Genomic DNA, 16,379 nt, shown 5'->3' with positions numbered 1-16,379 from the left:
TTTTGTTGACTTGGATTGGTGCATAACACCTTCCAACCCCATAATCTGATCCCCATATCGAAAATTTATTTGTAGTTTTGTATTTTTTTTTTTATCTGTTTAGAGTCATCATTGGTTCCTAAATCATAAAACTAGGTGATGACTCCCAAAAAGAAAAGTATATCTGTATTTCGAGGATCGATGGCACTTTCAATGACGACTCCATTGAGGAATCAAGGATCAAACTTGAAAATCCCAAATATTATTGTATTGCAAAATCAGCCTAATTTTCTTTTTCTTTTTTTTGGCATAATTATGACAAGATTTTCTTTTGTTTTTTTTATGCCAATTTTTAGGATAAAATACTTTGTTTTCTAATTTGAATATGCTTTTTCTTTTTTATTTTAAAAAAAATAAGTAATGTTCATTTGTTATCTACTAAGAAGAAAGAAAGAAAATTGAATATAGAAGTAAGAATTGAATTGTGTGCTCACAGCAAGAAAAAAAGATGAAAATAAAAAGGCGCATGTTTTATGTTGTGCATGGAAAAGGTGTTTTAAAAAAAATAATGTGTTAGTGTGTGCATGTGTGGCAGAAGAGAAAGTTTAAAAAGAAGAAAAAAACGAGTGAGTGGTTTCTTGCGTGTGAAGGGGTGGAGAAAAGAAAAAAAAATTGTTTGGTGGTTGTTGTCAAGAGAAGAGAGAATGTAATAAGGGATGGGGTTCAACAGTTGCACAAAGTGTTTGGGGGCAGTAGTTTGTTAAAAATAAAATTAATAAGAAAAAAAAAAAAAAACGTAGGTTGGATGTAGAAATAAAAAATGACAAAAAGATTAGAGATTTATTTACTAACAGACATTCCATTCGCAAAAACCTCCTTATTTTATAAAAGTTTGTTAATCAAACAATTACCATTATGGCTGGGATCTACTTTTTCGTTAAAGCAAACTTTTTCTATAAGTTTGTGACAGGACCATAGACTAGGACCCACAATTTTAAGAGATTAGGACTTTCTTTATAAGTTTTGGACTAAAACTCACTTTTTTTTTTTTTTTTTTTTTCTAAAACAAGATTTAAAATTTGTAATCCCTCAAGTTTCTTAGATTAAGTTTTGTTTCAATAGATGTGCAATCATATACAATTATGTGGGTCCCACTCCATTGAGGGTCTTGTTAATTTTGAGACCACAACGACGAAATTCCAATAGCTTTGAGAAACAATAATTTTTTTTTTTTATTGGGGGTTTAATTTTCACATTGCATTTTAATTTTTTTTTATTAAAATTGGATCTGGGTAACCATACTTTTCCAACATTCTGGATTAAGATTTTTTTTAAAAAAAGGGAAAGGCTAGCATCACTAACCTAATGAGATTTAACTTTTACTAAAAATCCTTGAGCTCACCATGTGGCACCCCAAACCACAAGCTCATGGAGGACGAAATTCTTAGAGTTTTCAACAACAACAAAAAATTATTTTCATCTTGAATTTTAATTTTAAATTTCAAAATTTTGGTAATCGTCAATTTTCAAAACCTTGGATCTATCTTGAAAAAAAAATAAGAATTTGTTTTTGAAATTTTTTTTTTTCGTTCCAAGTTATCTTTTTACATTAAACCTAGAGGTTGTGGTATTAGTTTGTCGATGCGATGGTCCATGTGAACCCGATAACCCTTAGTAAGGTTTGATATCTTACATAATTGGTTAGGATAGCATAAGTTCTCTCTCTCTCTCTCTCTCTCTCCCCCCCCCCCCCCAAAGGTTTGTTGTGTAACAAATTTTATAAAGCAAGGGGATTTTTGTAAAAAAGATTCAACATGTAAGTTTGTCCCACAAACTTCTCGAAATTTTTTTTGAATAAATTTGAAAAATAAATAAATATCGACAAATTGTGTGAAATTGTTAAGGCAAACATTAACCCTTAGTAAGGTTTGATATCTTACTTAATTGGTTAGGATATTCTCTCTCTCTCTCTCCCCCCCCCCCCCCCCCAAAAGGTTTGTTGTGTAACAAATTTTATAAAGCAAGGGGATTTTTGTAATAAAGATTCAACATGTAAGTTTGTCCCACAAACTTCTCGAAATTTGTTTTTGAATAAATTTGAAAATTAAATAAATATCGACAAATTGTGTGAAATTGTTAAGGCAAACATTAACTCAATTGAATCTTTAGTGCATCTCGTGATATGTCATTGATATAATTTCTTCATATTTTCATGTAAAATTTTGCCATATGACACTTTTTGTCGATATTTGGAAGTTGGGTCATACGGTTCAACTCAGTTGAACTATTTTACTCTCATTTGATATGACACATTTTCTTGATGCATCATTTTACCATGATATATGCATATTTGATCATGATCAATTCTTTTTTTATTGTTTGATGTTATTGATTTAGTATGCTATGTTTGCTTTTATCGTCTGCATTTAATTCAATCTTTGATAATCTTATTGATATGATCTATTAATTTTTTTTTTTTTAAATACTTAATGTCATTGATGCTTGAATATATGCTGTGATTAGATTTGGCCCATGAGTCAATTTATTTGGAAAATGCCCCGAGTGCACCCCACCCTATTTGCACACACCACTAGTATGTTTAATTTATGATGCATTACACGCATGCATGTCCCTTATAACCAATGTGGTACTAGTGCATGACCCGATCCTCTCATGGGACGTTAATACGGTATATCAAACCAAGTCACCACGTACCGTTTGATTGGATATGCCCGAGAGGTATATAAGTGTATTTAGAGTAAGGATGGCCAAAGAAATTGCATTGCATCTAGTAAACCTAAAGTCTAAGATCCTTTTTATAGGTCACAACCCAAATCAACTATGGGTATTCCTGGGTTGCTCTATCCAATTTAATCAATAGGTAGGTGGGGGCACCAATCCACATCGTTCAAATTAAACCTGCAATATCGGTCCGACCCAATTGATAATATATATATACCCCAATTGGCAAATGGATCTAACCGGCCAATACTAAACCGGTTAGACCAATTGATTTTAGGTTCAAAGATTCGATCTAACTCGTACCAAAAAGATTTGGTCTTAGGATCAAACTAATTTGTCTAACCCGAGGTTCAACCCCAACCAAGGATAGACCTGTGACTATCTTTTCTCACCCCTGTGGCCACTATAAACTTATAGTGGATTTGAATTCGATATTTACCACTAGATTTGGGCTAATTTATGTCAAATTTTTAATCATGTGGTTAAGAGTTCAACATTCAGAATTAGTGATTAATCCTATTTTATTTCAATCAAGTAATAATTGCTCTTAGACGTTCTAAACCACCATCTGTGCCACTTTGGGTCCGTCAAAAGAATTGTTTTGCCAGAATATCATCGTTAAGCCCAAGTAGTCAACCCTTGCCACATGAAGAAACAACTGCCATGGATGAAACAGCGCTCCGTCAAATTTTGAAATCTTTTCAAGCACAGATTATTACTTATGTTCAAACACAAATTGAAGTCCTGAAGATTGGAAAGAAAAAAAAAATAAAACTATAGAACCTCTGGCTGTGTTTGACCTCATCAAAGACCTAGAAAATGATCAATTACCCCGTCGACCCTACCTTAGCTCATCGAATAACTCAAGTTGAAATTGCTTTGAAGAATATCAAGAACCTCAATGATCTTGTCCTTGGATTAAGGGCAATGATGTTATTCCCTATTGTCTGTTTGTCAAAAAAAAATCACAATGCTAAATATGGATAATTTTGATGGGATTGGATGTCCTAAGATTCACTTGAAAATATATGTCAGCATCATGTACTCTCAGGATCTTGGCAAAGAACAGATTATTCAATTTTTTCAAAGAACTCTTATAGGACATGCCTGACGCTGGTTAATGTCATTGGACTCATCTCGTGTGAGAACATGACATGAATTAATGAAGGAGTTTATCAGATGATATTCATTCGACATAGACATTAAACTCATGAAAAGAAATTTGGAAATAACCAAGCAGAAGCCCAGGGAAACCTTTACTAAGTTCATTGCTCGATAAAGAGCTAAAATCGCTCAATTATGAGACTGACCTCAAGAAATTGAGCAAATCAAGATCATCCTCAGGAATCTTACTCCAAATTATGTCAAGTACTCGATACCTCAATACTCTCCCACTTTTCAATCCTTCATTGAGGATGGAAATTGTAACACCCCGAATTTTTAATTCGTATCTCGAGGAAAAAAATAAATAGTGAAATTTTAAGAAAATCTTGAAAGTGGGATTTAGGAGTAAAATTTAGGATGTTTTTAATCATTTTAATGGAATCTGACCTCACCATTAGATTCAAAATGATCGAAAAACATAGTTTAGCCTGTAAGCACGCTCAAATGCGAGTCCGAATATAAAAGTTGCAAAATCCTCGATTACCGGGTCGGACCAGGCTAAAACAGTGACTTTTTGATAGAGGAATAATTTTTAAAATTCGATCATACCATTGGGTTCATAACGAAAAATTATTCAACATAGACTATTTATTTGTCATTTTTGGAGATCAGGAAGTCGAATTATCGCCAAAAACGAAAACGACATCAAGTTTAGGGGTCACGTCAGGCTAAAAATGTAAATTTTTGATGGAGACATAATTTATAAAAATTGACTATACCATTAGATCCGGAACGAAAAATTAGGCAAAATAGAGTATTCGTTTGTTAGATTTGGAGTCCGAATGATCAAGTTATCGACAATCCAAACAATTGACAAAATACCAATTTCGTCCCAACTTTTATATAAATAAAAAAATTTAATTTTTTTTTTAAACCCATCTTCCCCAACGCGTCATATGGCCGAGACATATAAAACGAAAAAATTGATTTTCCTCCGATTCTTCCACCTCAGATCTCTCGCAAACGGTCCATTTTCGACGATCGCCGCAGAAGAGAAAAAGGTCCGCAGCTACGTTCTCTACAAAACCCACCCAACCTTTCTTCGTTTCACTTTCTATTTCATCCAATATCGTCAAAAATCAGCCGTATTTGGATACGGAAATTTCGAAACTTTGACCTCGGATTTCGTCCGTTTCGGGGTCAAACCGTCTTTCGACGCAGAAGGGAGAAACGTCCGCAGCCTCATTCTCTACATAACCCAACCAAACTCCTTCCGTTTTCTCGTATTTTTCACCCCGTATAGTCAAAAATCAGCCGTATTTTTATACGGAGATTTTCGTAATTTCGACCTCGGTTTTCATCGATTTCGGGGTCAAACCGTCTTTCGCCGTAGAAGGGAGAAGAGACGAGTACATCGAGATCTTCAAAACCACCAAGTCAGTTTCGAAAATCAGCCGCTTCGAAGTTCGGTCTGCCTCGATTTCCGTGTCGATCGCCTCGATTTCCGCGCACACGCTTCAATCATTCGCCTAGACATTGTAAGGAACTCTCAATTTCTATTAGTAATCATAGATTGTGAAAATTGCATTTAGGATTTTATCTGAAAATTTTTAATGTATTTTCAAAATATAGAATTCTTTCGTTATTTCAAAATTCACGCTAGAAAATGCATGTTTGATATGTTTAATTGTATTTTTTAACAAATTCATACGTGGGTAGCATATTTTAACGGGTTATTGCCATAAATTGGGTCTTGTGCACTGCTCGGACCCCGTTTTGATATGAAATTTGTATTTTTTTTTCAATATTATTGATAGAAATAAATTCTATAGTTGAAAAATGTGATTTAATATTCAATGAACTCATATTGAGTTGATGAATATCAGAAAATGGATATTTTATGAAGAGATTGAAAACTGTAAAAGTCGAAAAAAGGGAAAAAGGGTATGAAACGGTAAAATGTCAGAGTCACACCCGAGGGGTGATGTCTGCATTTTACGTTGTTGTGTTGTATGCAGGTTGGTGAACGGATATCCAGGGATAATGTTACTGGTTGCATGTTTATTTACTTTCTGTTAGCGCGAGGCGCTCTGTTATGTTATTTATTTTAGGCCGGGTGGCCACACTTGCATGGTAGGAAACTGGATATCTATTCTCAACCTTGTATTGTTAATTTCTCTTTTGTTTTCAAATGAAAATAATATATATAAGTAGCTATTTTGTGAGCTGTTAAAGAGTTTGTGAATGCCTGAAGGGATAGTGCATCATATCATCCGGAGTGGTGTACTATCCTGGGATGTACGGTAGGGACCACCAAACTCATACGTGGTATGGGACGCGTATGAGAGTGGAGTCACAACTGGAATCCGGGTTTATTCCTCTCTATCTTTACCAGTGAACTTGTAATGTAAAGGTGGTCGTATACGAATGGTTTGTATCTTTGGGAATCACATGTACGCCTGATAGGCATAGACGAAGATGATTAGTCAGTGATCACTAACAATCTATAGTAGTCGAACGTTCTGACACATCGAAAAGAGACCCATTGCTTACGGTCACGTCAAACGGCCAGCCTGAGCCGGATAAATGGTCAACCAAACGTGGTAAGGGCAGCGACCGGCCACAAAATCAGGAACTAAAAGCCAGAAAGGAATTGTAACATCATGTCCCGACTGGGAGCGATCCAGTCGTGAATCCCAACTCTCTAATTCCAATACTCCACCATCGTGTATTATGTATCTGTTGCTTATTTTGATATATAAAATGAAATGCATGTTTATTGTTTCCATTTGATCAATTAGATTTGTATAAAAAGAGAATGTTATAGTGAGTACTGCTGATCGATGTAATGTGAGTTTTAAAATGTTTAGTTGCTCATCCCTGGCTATATGTACCAGTTAATCGTAGTTTTCTTCTGTAAAACTTTGTTTATTTTAAAATGATTCAGTATGTTTATTCGTTCATGTTAGGAGAGGTTATTGGCAGAAATTGTTGTTTCCTTACTGGGTAACCATTGTTACTCACCCTTTCATCCTCCATTTTTTTAGTTTCAGATCTGAAGCTTGGCGAAACAAGTGTAGAACAAGAGCGAGGATCATCTGGTTGGTCAGATAGACAACCAGAGTCCGTCACCTGGTAAGTATTAGGGCTATACCCCCTAGTGGTGTCAGTTTCTCCAGGTAGTGTTATGGATTCTGTCTTGAGTGTTAGGAATTATGTTAGAGTGAGGAATTTTGTATAATCCTGTATATAATTTTTCTTCTTCCGCACTCTGATCTATCGGACATTATTAGACGTATATAGGCTTCCGCTAGTATTATATTTTGTTTGTTATATGCAGGATTGTATGTCGTTTATCAGGTGCAGGTTGAATCGCCTTGGAATGCTAACATAAACAGAGGAGACCATGCCGAAATTTCGAGGTGCCACCTCGTACCTTGAAATCTGACATGGGGATTTGTGTTAGCGTCCGGCGGGGCGCCACAGATGGTATCAGAGCATAGTATTAGATCCGTATGGGATACTGACTACTATGTTTTGGGGAATTGGCTGATACCACATATATTAGAGCGATAATCATAGAGTGTCACTAGGAATTCGATACCCGAGCTCATTAGTAATTCCGTATTGGAATTACGAGTTCTTCCGTGTCTAGAAGTCTATAGAGCTTAGTAAGCCTAGGATAGGATTCTTGATTTGTTCTGTTAGTAATGGAATTGGAGTCCATTACTAAATTCCAAGCTACGATAGTAATTCATAGTTACGTAAGAGCGATTTTGGCCGTATTCTGATAATTGCCTTATTACGGATAAACACAAGCGAGAGGAATGGACGAGGCAGAGGCCACAACGCAATGTAAACGAGACAGATTCTAGACCAGACCACTAACCTGATAGCACAGTTAATGTCGTTCATGGGATAGGTGGTTGAGTCTCATGACAAGTTTAGAGAAGAAATATGAATAACACAACCATCAATACCTCAAAGCCAAATGAAAGGAAAACAAGTAGTATCTAATAAGATACAAGCAATTATGAAACTAGCAAATTCATAGGCAAAATAACTATATATGAGGAGTAAGATGATAGACATACCAACTCAATGGATGGAAAAATTTTATAAGAAACAACATATAATACTAAATCAGTTGAAAAGAAGAGTTGTGATATATTACGAATGTGGTAAATTGGGATATAAAGGAGAACAATGTTCGGGTCAACGTCAGTTGATTAAGGATGTGTGGCTCTGAAAGATGCTAGACAAACCAATGTATGAGACAATGAGACCACCATATTTTAATAAAGTTGATAACGTATTCATGCCATCCCGAACAGACAAGAATAACGATTGGAAGTAAGCGATGGTATAAGACTTACCACGATTGTAAGGCACACCACTAAATCCAAGAAATGAGGAAGCGTTGGACTTCTTCGCAAAAGGGAAATACTATTCCACCTTAGAGACCATTACCACAAGGTCGTGCCTTTGAAGAATAAGAGAATTCCCTAGCCCAAAGGACAGTTAAATCTAAGGATGTGATTGTAGAATTTTCAACGATTACGTCTATCAAGATTTGGGGACTTTTTTCGATCTGATTGAGGTCAATAAGTGGGTTTTGAAGACCTGAAAGATTTTGAGTACTACGTAATACCCGAGAGATCAATGGGTAACAGTGACTACATTCCAATTGGATGGCAATGCCAGTCATTAGTAACGTTTTGAGATGAATGTATTAGGAGATGGATTGTTTGAGTTGGTAGACCTCGAGAAGATGTTTGTGGATAGATTATATTTGAGACTGCTCAAGAATTCAAGCACTAGGAGTTTTTGAGATAAGTGCAAGGTAATCTATAATTTACAGACTATGATATGATATGATGTTCACTAGGTTATCACGATATGCACTCAACCTTATCCTGACAGATTACAGAAGACCCGTAGATTCTTTAGAAGACTATAACCCTACCTAAGGGCCAAGAGATCGATGATTGAGATTATCAATTATGGAGATACGGTAAATCGAGGTTAAAGGATAAAATGAGAGGAGATAGAGTTTCAGACCTCCAAGGAGCAAATGAGTTGACCTTAGATTTCTTTTCTTCCCAGATCAAATTCAGTCAAGAGGCCGATGTATTCGAGGCTAATCTTCCCCGGATCAGTGTATCCACAATATGGAACTCCTTTGCTATCAAGTTGCAGAGTTCCCTAATCGCCGAGTTATAGAGCAGTTGGAGCTCCAATGATGCCAACAAGGCCAAAGGAATCAATAAGGTAGGTTCAGAGCCTACAAACCCCAGTCTACCAACTGCCTACTCCACAGAGATCTACGAAGACAAGATCATTGACATTATTACGCGTGTGGTCAGGTGGAACATATTAGGAAATAATGCCCTCTATCACAGTCGCGAGCAAGGATTGTGACCCAGGAGAAAGTACCTGTCTCCAACGAAGTTTTGGAAGGTACAATTTCTAACTATAATGTTAGAACGTGGAGTTTTACTCAATATTGGTTCCTCTAGATTATATAATTCTGTGAAGAGTTTGCACACTTGCTAGAGCTAGAAACTATTGACATGAATCAAGTAATGAAATTATTTATACCATTGGAAGGCCTTGCGAAAAAAGAATAAGATTTTTGGAAGATCATTTAAGAACTTGCAAAATAGGTATTAGAATAATTGTAAAGTGTGAAAAGACAAGTGATGTTCAATTGGTACGCTGGTCTTTATATCAATAGTCTAGTCAATTACTTGTATATTACGCTAGTAGATAAATCGGTGTTTCTTGTATATCCTTCATGTTGAGAGTTACTTTCTCGAATATCAGCGCAGGGAGTCGCATATCTTTCCTTTCGATTGAAGATGGCTAAATTTTGGGAGGCCTAACGACTGAACTATCAGATAAAGCAGCTCTTGCTTTACAACTTCTTGAATTGATTATCCTCCTTTAAAAATATAGATCATCATTTCCCTTTCATCTTTCTATCTTCGGTGTCGGTTCTAACTCTTCTTTTGCCTTCTCCTTTCACGATCGCCTTCTAGTAGAGGAATTCATTATTATCGTTCTCATTAAGTGGTCAATTCTTTCTACAGACAAGCGCTCATTTTGAGACTTCGATCGTGGTTCATTTTCACTCCTCGAAACGAAAGCGCTATAAGTAAAGATTATGATTCCGTAGAAGCAGCAGCTACCACCTACCTGTGCCCACATCCATCCTAAAGATATTTAGTAAAATATAAGTTAGGAGGTGGGTCTATGTAAAATGTGAGAAAGAATAATCTTGTGACAATGTTGTATTAATGGTGACTTAATAGAATTGTGAGAAAACAGATGTAGGATTTATCCCCTCGAGTAAGATTTTAAATTATAAAGGTTATGACAGAGGTTTTGAGGAAATATCGCAATAAGTAAAAATGTAATATCGAATTGAATATACAGATAGTGGTGTGTTTGCGGTAAGACTATGCTTTTGGGAGTAATATTCATAATAATTATGAGTAAAACATAATATATGATGTAATTGATGAGAGAAGTAAGGATGAAGAATAAAGAAAATGTGAAAGGATTGTTGTTGATAGACATTAATGGGAAAGTGATACAAGGTGAATTGATTGTTATCTTAAGGTTATACAAATAATGGATTAGTTGGAGTATGAGTTTGAAATAGAGTGATTAATTAATGAATGTGTTGAGTGGATGGAATATGGGAGATATAAGTCTACGAGTTATAAATGAGATTGGTTTGGGACTAAGAATAGATAGTAATCGAAAATAAGTAGTATTTATTATACATGTCGTGTTAGTGGAATAGCGACAAAGTTTGATAAGTATGATTTCAATTTCGAGGACGAAATTTTTATTAAGGGGGGGAGAATGTAACACCCCGAATTTTTAATTCGTATCTCGAGGAAAAAAATAAATAGTGAAATTTTAAGAAAATCTTGAAAGTGGGATTTAGGAGTAAAATTTAGGATGTTTTTAATCATTTTAATGGAATCTGACCTCACCATTAGATTCAAAATGATCGAAAAACATAGTTTAGCCTGTAAGCACGCTCAAATGCGAGTCCGAATATAAAAGTTGCAAAATCCTCGATTACCGGGTCGGACCAGGCTAAAACAGTGACTTTTTGATAGAGGAATAATTTTTAAAATTCGATCATACCATTGGGTTCATAACGAAAAATTATTCAACATAGACTATTTATTTGTCATTTTTGGAGATCAGGAAGTCGAATTATCGCCAAAAACGAAAACGACATCAAGTTTAGGGGTCACGTCAGGCTAAAAATGTAAATTTTTGATGGAGACATAATTTATAAAAATTGACTATACCATTAGATCCGGAACGAAAAATTAGGCAAAATAGAGTATTCGTTTGTTAGATTTGGAGTCCGAATGATCAAGTTATCGACAATCCAAACAATTGACAAAATACCAATTTCGTCCCAACTTTTATATAAATAAAAAAATTTAATTTTTTTTTTAAACCCATCTTCCCCAACGCGTCATATGGCCGAGACATATAAAACGAAAAAATTGATTTTCCTCCGATTCTTCCACCTCAGATCTCTCGCAAACGGTCCATTTTCGACGATCGCCGCAGAAGAGTAAAAGGTCCGCAGCTACGTTCTCTACAAAACCCACCCAACCTTTCTTCGTTTCACTTTCTATTTCATCCAATATCGTCAAAAATCAGCCGTATTTGGATACGGAAATTTCGAAACTTTGACCTCGGATTTCGTCCGTTTCGGGGTCAAACCGTCTTTCGACGCAGAAGGGAGAAACGTCCGCAGCCTCATTCTCTACATAACCCAACCAAACTCCTTCCGTTTTCTCGTATTTTTCACCCCGTATAGTCAAAAATCAGCCGTATTTTTATACGGAGATTTTCGTAATTTCGACCTCGGTTTTCATCGATTTCGGGGTCAAACCGTCTTTCGCCGTAGAAGGGAGAAGAGACGAGTACATCGAGATCTTCAAAACCACCAAGTCAGTTTCGAAAATCAGCCGCTTCGAAGTTCGGTCTGCCTCGATTTCCGTGTCGATCGCCTCGATTTCCGCGCACACGCTTCAATCATCTCGCCTAGACATTGTAAGGAACTCTCAATTTCTATTAGTAATCATAGATTGTGAAAATTGCATTTAGGATTTTATCTGAAAATTTTTAATGTATTTTCAAAATATAGAATTCTTTCGTTATTTCAAAATTCACGCTAGAAAATGCATGTTTGATATGTTTAATTGTATTTTTTAACAAATCATACGTGGGTAGCATATTTTAACGGGTTATTGCCATAAATTGGGTCTTGTGCACTGCTCGGACCCCGTTTTGATATGAAATTTGTATTTTTTTTTCAATATTATTGATAGAAATAAATTCTATAGTTGAAAAATGTGATTTAATATTCAATGAACTCATATTGAGTTGATGAATATCAGAAAATGGATATTTTATGAAGAGATTGAAAACTGTAAAAGTCGAAAAAAGGGAAAAAGGGTATGAAACGGTAAAATGTCAGAGTCACACCCGAGGGGTGATGTCTGCATTTTACGTTGTTGTGTTGTATGCAGGTTGGTGAACGGATATCCAGGGATAATGTTACTGGTTGCATGTTTATTTACTTTCTGTTAGCGCGAGGCGCTCTGTTATGTTATTTATTTTAGGCCGGGTGGCCACACTTGCATGGTAGGAAACTGGATATCTATTCTCAACCTTGTATTGTTAATTTCTCTTTTGTTTTCAAATGAAAATAATATATATAAGTAGCTATTTTGTGAGCTGTTAAAGAGTTTGTGAATGCCTGAAGGGATAGTGCATCATATCATCCGGAGTGGTGTACTATCCTGGGATGTACGGTAGGGACCACCAAACTCATACGTGGTATGGGACGCGTATGAGAGTGGAGTCACAACTGGAATCCGGGTTTATTCCTCTCTATCTTTACCAGTGAACTTGTAATGTAAAGGTGGTCGTATACGAATGGTTTGTATCTTTGGGAATCACATGTACGCCTGATAGGCATAGACGAAGATGATTAGTCAGTGATCACTAACAATCTATAGTAGTCGAACGTTCTGACACATCGAAAAGAGACCCATTGCTTACGGTCACGTCAAACGGCCAGCCTGAGCCGGATAAATGGTCAACCAAACGTGGTAAGGGCAGCGACCGGCCACAAAATCAGGAACTAAAAGCCAGAAAGGAATTGTAACATCATGTCCCGACTGGGAGCGATCCAGTCGTGAATCCCAACTCTCTAATTCCAATACTCCACCATCGTGTATTATCTATCTGTTGCTTATTTTGATATATAAAATGAAATGCATGTTTATTGTTTCCATTTGATCAATTAGATTTGTATAAAAAGAGAATGTTATAGTGAGTACTGCTGATCGATGTAATGTGAGTTTTAAAATGTTTAGTTACTCATCCCTGGCTATATGTACCAGTTAATCGTAGTTTTCTTCTGTAAAACTTTGTTTATTTTAAAATGATTCAGTATGTTTATTCGTTCATGTTAGGAGAGGTTATTGGCAGAAATTGTTGTTTCCTTACTGGGTAACCATTGTTACTCACCCTTTCATCCTCCATTTTTTTAGTTTCAGATCTGAAGCTTGGCGAAACAAGTGTAGAACAAGAGCGAGGATCATCTGGTTGGTCAGATAGACAACCAGAGTCCGTCACCTGGTAAGTATTAGGGCTATACCCCCTAGTGGTGTCAGTTTCTCCAGGTAGTGTTATGGATTCTGTCTTGAGTGTTAGGAATTATGTTAGAGTGAGGAATTTTGTATAATCCTGTATATAATTTTTCTTCTTCCGCACTCTGATCTATCGGACATTATTAGACGTATATAGGCTTCCGCTAGTATTATATTTTGTTTGTTATATGCAGGATTGTATGTCGTTTATCAGGTGCAGGTTGAATCGCCTTGGAATGCTAACATAAACAGAGGAGACCATGCCGAAATTTCGAGGTGCCACCTCGTACCTTGAAATCTGACATGGGGATTTGTGTTAGCGTCCGGCGGGGCGCCACAGAAATCAAGCTGAGGATGCCTAATCTTTGGGTTTCTTTGGTAACTCGTCTGAGTCAAAATTCAAAAGTTACAAATTCAGTACCAATTCTTTACAAGTAGCCAACACCTCATTTGCATTATCTCCTCAAGCCACTTATCTTTACAAGTCAATCTTAGGAGATAATTTGCCAATCTTGGAATGTCCCTTATTGCCTTCCAAAAATTAATGAAAAGGGGATTGTTGACACCATTGCAACCTAAGCTTTTGTATAATCATTTCCCTCCAAACTTGGATAATGGCCAATTCTGTAAATTTTATTAGATGTTTAGTCATATTCTTAACAGGTGTATTACTCTCCGCCATGTTATTCAAGACCTGATTGAACAAGAAAAGGTCACCATATCCACTTCTATCACATCCAATGTTAAAACTAATCATTTACCAACCTTTCAAAATTAATTTCCACCCACTTTAAACTTGATATCATTATCCAAACTCGAGTTAGTTGACCTAATTTCCTTCATTTACTTGGTAAGTCTTAATAATGTACCTTCAATATGCCAAGATGAGCATATATATATCCTAAGACAATTATGGAATTGAAGAACAGAAAAATTATTAAAGCAACGAGTTGTTTAGCATCTGGCAAGCTCAAATCAAAACATGAAGAGATAGCGATAGCAAACAAGTTCAAATCACCCATTAAAGATATCCAAAGTGGCATTGACCCTAGCATTGTGTCCTTTCATTCAGAATGATGTCCTCACTTTGAGTTTTCTTTTTAGCTTCAGTTACGTCAATCTTTAAATTTAATTAGTTATTTTAGTTATGTTAGGATTTATTAATTTTTAAGCTTTAGTCGAGTTTGTCAATCTATGTCTTTTTAATCCCCAATGAAATAAATAAACTTTTGATTATCATACGTGCAATAATAATATGAACATAAAATCTAACATGAGGAATGACTTGGAGTTCACTAATCAAACTTGATAAATATTGAAATTAAATAATACACTCAAGAAGTGCAAATTAGTACTACATTATCCTCAAGGTAACATGAGAGAATAATAAATTTACTTAAAAAATTCAATAGTGTTCTTACATGATCTTATGAAGATATATTAAGTATAAGCACTATATTATCTTTCATCAGAACAAATTGTACCAAAATAGATCAAGACATAAAGTCGAGGGTGAACTTCAAAGTCAAAGGTTATCAACAATAATGCACTTGAAATCATCGACAAAGGTGCTAATACCCACAAGAATAATCCACTTTGTTTTTCACTCAAGAGATGAGAATTCTCATTTGCAAAATAATAATAGATTTTCTTAAAATTCTGGAAAAGTTGAACAGTTAAGTACAAATGACTCAATCATATGTAATTTTGTAGAAAACAATTGAAAGACACCCATTCTCAAATAAAAACCCTACTTGATAGAGTAATCAAGACATCGAGTTCCAGAACCTTGACCAAATCATGTAGCATTTCATCAAATGAAGCCTTCTTTGGTCGAATAATTTTCTTATTTTACTAAGAAAAAGATAACCTTCTTTAGCTCCTCGCAGCCTCTAAAAATTCAAGTCTCTTCTTTCTATACCATACCAACCAACCTCAAGAAGGAAGTTTTTTTATGAACTACATTTTGACTTTATCCTAAAAGAGAAAAGAAAATTTTGGGTTATGTAGGCAACCTGAGAAATTACTTCAGGCCTATATATATATATATATATATATATATATATATATATATATATATATATTCTCTTAAATAAAGTGTCATCCAAAATGAAAATCCCCTATTGAAATGTTCAAAAGAAGTAATGCCAAACTAGGGGCATTAAAACAAAAAGAAAATAAAAAGAATTGACAAAAAAAAAAAGAATATTAGATTAGGGGCATTTTGGAAAGTCGAGTCTTATACATTTTCTTTCTAAGCCATAACCTAAGCCCACCTATTAAGTCCCCCTGAATGTTAATTGACTCGGTTAAGGTGTAGAGAATCAAGAAGTTGTCGAGTTGAATATTTGAGATCATAAAAAAAAATTTGCTAAGTTGAAAATTCGAAAGGGTAACTTAGGCAAAAGTTGGGGCATAATAATAAAAAAGAAAAAGCCTATTAGGTCAAAAACTTAAAAAGACGACCTAGGAAAAAGTCAAAGCATCCCCCCCTAAAAAAAACAAAGCTAAGTCCGCTAGATTAAAAACTTGAAAAAGTGACCTAGGTAAAAATTAGGACACCAAAAAAGGAAAAAGGAAAGATCCCACCGAGAAGAAAAATTTAAAATGAAGCTTGTGCAGAAACTAGAAAATACAAGAAATTATTCAAGTCACAACATTCATTTTTCAGTTAAGAGCTCACATCCAACAAAGATAATGTTGAAGTCAAAAAAACTCAGAGGCCATCTTAAACATGTTGCATCTTTAAGAATATATTTACTTGTCCAAGTGTACGCTAAAGGAAAATGTAGAACTATTGACCACTCTGAATAAAAGGATTTTCTATTCCAATAATTATCAAAATTTTAAGTT

At 35.2% G+C, this 16,379-nt stretch overlaps 1 long non-coding RNA gene across 1 annotated transcript; it reads left to right on the top strand.

The window, feature by feature from the left end:
- The first annotated feature begins 11,442 nt into the window (after positions 1–11,442).
- Positions 11,443–13,713, top strand: LOC147404776 (uncharacterized). The gene is made up of 2 exons (XR_015177256.1): positions 11,443–11,919; positions 13,428–13,713. It is a non-coding gene; the product is annotated as an uncharacterized LOC147404776 (long non-coding RNA).
- Positions 13,714–16,379: the final 2,666 nt, after the last annotated feature.

Source organism: Akebia trifoliata, chromosome 4 (genome assembly GCF_017979445.1).
Source record: "Akebia trifoliata isolate Shusen 1 chromosome 4, ASM1797944v1, whole genome shotgun sequence".
In the NCBI taxonomy this organism is placed as follows: domain Eukaryota; kingdom Viridiplantae; phylum Streptophyta; class Magnoliopsida; order Ranunculales; family Lardizabalaceae; genus Akebia; species Akebia trifoliata.
The sequence above is the reverse complement of the archived record's forward strand: the minus strand, read 5'-3'. Positions and strand labels throughout refer to the sequence as shown.